We start from the raw sequence: 4,425 nt of genomic DNA, 5'->3' as shown, positions 1-4,425 counted from the left end.
CTCACACCCTCCATTGTGCTGTGGTCACTCCCTCCCTGCTGGCAGACAACCAGGGAGCTTCCACTCACAGCAACTGGTGGCATTGTTCACATGCACAGTGCACATATGTGCACAGTTGCCCGCTCATCTAGAATGTGTACCCTCAGAATGTGAGCATCTGCTGGCACTGAAAGTATAAACCAGTGATGCACATCTATAGACTGGAATGCTGAATATGTTTAGCTGATAGAGCAAAATAGCAAAAATATTCAAAATACTGAACATTCACCTCTGAATGTTTTGAGGGTACATTAACTGATTGATTTGAGGGGTGGCAGTAACAGACTACAACCAACATAAAGGACAAAAGATAAAAGATGAAGTATAAATGAAACATTGTCTGTAAAAGGTTAAAGGAGCAGTTTTACGTTATGGAAAATCTGGTCATTCTCTCTGGTGCAGACAGCTAGAGGAGACTGGTATCACACTCATGTCTGACCATTAAATATGAAATGTAGCTTGCCAGTCAGCTTACCAGCATGTCTAAAGCCAACAAATCATGTTGAATGTGATTTTGTTAAATGTGTACTCACACACTGGTATTAATACAATACCAATGTATAACTGTATAATTTCCTGCTGACTATTGTCTGCTCCCTTCCCTGGGGCACACACCCAGTGTTAATTTACACCTGTCAGTATAGCATATAGGGATAAAACCAAAAACAAAGCTGGGGTACACAGATGGAAGATAAACATTGTTTTGGAAGACATCAGAGGAGTCCTTGGTGAGATGCAGGGATGAGGGAGAGGAAGGTTTAGTATTTCTCTTTGCTCAGGTTTTGCTGTTGGCAGGACACTCCTTTGTTTGGGTCCCGTAATGAATTCTGTGGAAAAACAGAAAAAAAACTTGTAAAACCAGCATCAGCTGAAATTAGTCGAGCAGGTTTGTTCCATGCTGGTAAATGGCTTGTAAGCTTGGGGAGCTGTAGAGTCTTGTTCCCAGGAGAAAAAGATGTGCACTCACACGACCACATCAAATGTGGCACTTGCACACATGCACACAAACTCCATTACACTCACAGAAGCTCATTGTGAAATAAGCAAGGCATTAAACATTTGCAGACAATCATGCTCCATGTCATGTTTGTAGCTCTCTGCTGACAGGCAGGCACAAATGCAGCCGTGGGTAACTGTATCCGGTCTGCTTTAGAACACAAGGACTTAACTGCTCATGCCTCTTCATTTTACTGTGTAAGGTACCCTGTGGAGTTCTTGGACACTGACAATGCTATGAAGTGTGGGTTCACATTTTTCTGTGGGTGAGTTTCTGTACGCTAACAAACATGGATGGAAGCAATGTAGAATTTAAAGCAGTCATTACATTGTCTCTATAAATGTCTTTTGTTAGATCTTAAAGATACCCACAGCAAACAGGGCACCTTTAAATCCAAAGTGGAAATACGCTGTGATGAGTGTGAGAAGCAGCAATACGTTTCAGTCTTCTGAAGAATTCTTAAAAAGAATGAAAACATAAGCCCTAAAGCTACACCCCCAAACATCCAGCTTGTTTAACCAAACAAAAAAAGGCCAGACAAACACATAAAAGCTCATGTATGAAAATGTAAATGTTCACTTTTAGATGTGGATGTTTGGAATCATCTGGAGCAAGTTAATATGTGTTCTGACCAAATAAATACATATTATGGTGTTTCACACAGTCCTATAATCAAGCACATATCAACAACAGATCTCTGCCTCAGTTTACACTAACAAAGACTCACAAGGACAACGCACACACACAAACACTCATTCACCAACTGACATCCAATTTGATAACCCTTAAAAGAATACTAAAAAGTGCAGCCTTTACTCCCACCCACCCAGTCATTTAATGGAATCAAAAAGTAGGCCAAGCAGAGACAGCTGCAGCCAAAGACATGGTGGATCTACATAGTGTAGCGTTTCCCTTTTTATCGTTATAGAGGAAAATGGAAGAAAAGCAAGAATAAAGTACTTACTGTAAGAGGAGCCTTTATATTCTACCCTTGACTTGGCTGAGGTGCAAAGTTTCTTCTGTTGGATAAGTGTAAAGTATTTCAAGGTAGAAATGAGTAGACATAAAAGAAACTGAAGTGGGATTTAATCGTCAATCTTGGGCTTTTCTTCACAGAAATCAGTCAATGATACTACATTACCATCTTTAAATCCAGTTCAGCTGTGATTATAACTTTATGTTGTAATTCGTCTAGCATCTTGCCTACGTCAGCCTTCTCAGATGGTTGCTGTGGCTTATAGATGACACTTCCAAGAAATCCAAAATTTGTTGTGTCCTTTTCCAGGTCATTTGGTGCACCATGGAATTCTGTGTTTTGGCAACATGAGCAATGGCAGGATGCAGGACATGAACCACAGCTGATGTAGCCACAGTCACGAAGAAAATAGAAATATAGAAAAAAGGAAAAGGAGAGTCGGTGTGACAGGAGGAGACAGATAGGCTACTTATGGCTTTTGGAGAGGTCAGCACTTTTTTACGGAGACTGAAGTGGCTTTTCACATAAATGCAGCCCTGCTGTTTGCAGCCAATGATGCACTCGACAGCTTCGAAGCAAACCCCAGGTGTGGTGGAGGGTCATCGAAGAGCCAAAAGCTGGAGGTAGACTAAGAGAGAGGAGAAAGAAGAGTGGAAAAAGATGAGAGAGAGGCAGGAGAGAAAGAGAGAGAGGAGAGGAGAGGAGGAGAATTCAGGAGAGGCACGGAAGGAGATTAGAAAAGAAGAGAGGACTTGGACATTAGCAGATGTTTCCTTTCTGAAAGGCATTAAGAGTTAAATCCCACTGTCTGCTTTCATGTTCACTGTGATACAGGCCAGTGCACTACACTCTGAACTGTTTACTTACATTATAGGAGCATAAGAAATCCATTTGTTTGCAAATCATCAAGTTAACATACTTTCCTTTCTTTTGTCGGTGTGTGTTCTGTCCATATATGTCTGCACATACACAGTGTTTGTACAACTTGAATTACAACACTGTACCAGTCTAAGTGAAGCAGCATGTCAGTGCACGTAGTACACGCATGCCTGCGTGCGCGTTCACGCACTCGCCTACGTGTATCTTCACCATGTGCTCCTCTCAAGTCATTATTTACAGTCTGTGCAAAGAACAGCGTGGCTTCCTCCTGAGCTGTGTACTTGCGTGTACTTGTGTGTGTGGGTGGGTGTACTGTATGTGCTCTTTTTTTTTTTTTACCCCTCTGACACAAGTAGGTCAACAGAGAACACACGGCGGCACTGGAATGCGTGGCATGGGTCCAACCCATTCCAGCCGAGCCTGCACTAAATCCTACTAGAACTGGTCTGAACGCAGACAGAGGGAGTGTAACACATATCTCCCCCACCACACCCCAGCAGCTGCGGCGATAGTGTGTGCGTGTCCGTCAGCTCTCTGACTGCTGTATTGTCTGTATATCGTTGTCTGTATCCATCACACACATTTTCTGACTTCTGCGTCTGTTGCTGCACTTTGTTTTTGGGTCGTGTTGGAACCTGGTAGAAATATTAGATAAAAACAGAGAAACAGACACGTCTTTGTCTGCATCCTCCCCTCTGGATATCAGTTTAATAAGTGAAATCAACAAGGCATAATGGATTCTCCTCATCAGTGCATATCAATTGAAAGAGTGGGTGTCTACTATCTTTGGTACTGTTAAAATCAGTACAAAGAAAAGTCTTTTTCTCTTCCCTCTCATTTGCAATCGATGTCCTTCAGCTAATCAGACTGTCCCTGGGTGCCTCAGGAAAGCTCTTGCTTCAAAATGTTTATGATCATAGCTGAAGGTCGAAAATACCAGGAGGAGATGCTAATGGACTGTATGAAGCAACATGAAATACATCTCCTTCTATGTGAATCCCATGACACACTTAAAACAGTCTCTCTCTTAACACAATCCCTGTCTCCAACTATACGGTGTACCATATATAACTGTAAGCCAACTGAGAGTTCTGCTTCCCACACAGGCAGTTTTACACATGTAGGCTGCATGGGCATGGGTTGTGGCTGGGTCCCACCCTATTTAATTGGCTTTCATTGCTTAGTGTGATGTCTCATATACACTCATACACTTTTTTCGTCTTTCTGAAAAGTTGAAACATGACACTGGGATTCATATCCATCCATATTGTAAGTTGAATACCTTATACTATACTACTACTAGTAATATTCAAGCTGATTGTTTTTATAAGTTATATGAGGCTATGACAGTAGCCCTGCAAGAAAAAATGCAATCCAGTCATTCATTTGAATGGAGCCAGCCTGTTGACACCACAGCCAGCTCTGACAAAAAAAATGCAGGGTTGTCTAACAAAAAAGTCAGACTCCGCTAATCTAAAATCATTACTTCTGTGTTTACTTTCCAGAGTTGCAAAATTGTTTTGTGTGCCTCATA

General features: G+C 41.8%; 1 long non-coding RNA gene across 3 annotated transcripts in view; it reads right to left on the bottom strand.

Moving 5' to 3' along the window:
- LOC113142133 (uncharacterized) overlaps nt 1–3,002 on the bottom strand; it is a 7,366-nt gene extending 4,364 nt beyond the window's left edge. For 2 of the 3 annotated variants that reach the window (XR_003296916.1, XR_003296915.1), the window contains exons 1-3: nt 2,880–3,002; nt 2,001–2,640; nt 1–866 (exon numbers count right to left, since the gene is read on the bottom strand). The exon at nt 1–866 is cut by the window's left edge. This is a non-coding gene — a long non-coding RNA (uncharacterized LOC113142133). The remainder of the gene's footprint in view (nt 867–2,000; nt 2,641–2,879) is intronic. The other variant, XR_003296917.1, reaches the window with a different exon arrangement.
- Between the last annotated feature and the right edge of the window lie 1,423 nt (nt 3,003–4,425).

The sequence above is a fragment of the Mastacembelus armatus genome, chromosome 23 (genome assembly GCF_900324485.2).
Source record: "Mastacembelus armatus chromosome 23, fMasArm1.2, whole genome shotgun sequence".
Taxonomy (NCBI): Eukaryota; Metazoa; Chordata; class Actinopteri; order Synbranchiformes; family Mastacembelidae; genus Mastacembelus; species Mastacembelus armatus.
This window is presented reverse-complemented; position numbering and strand designations above follow the sequence as displayed.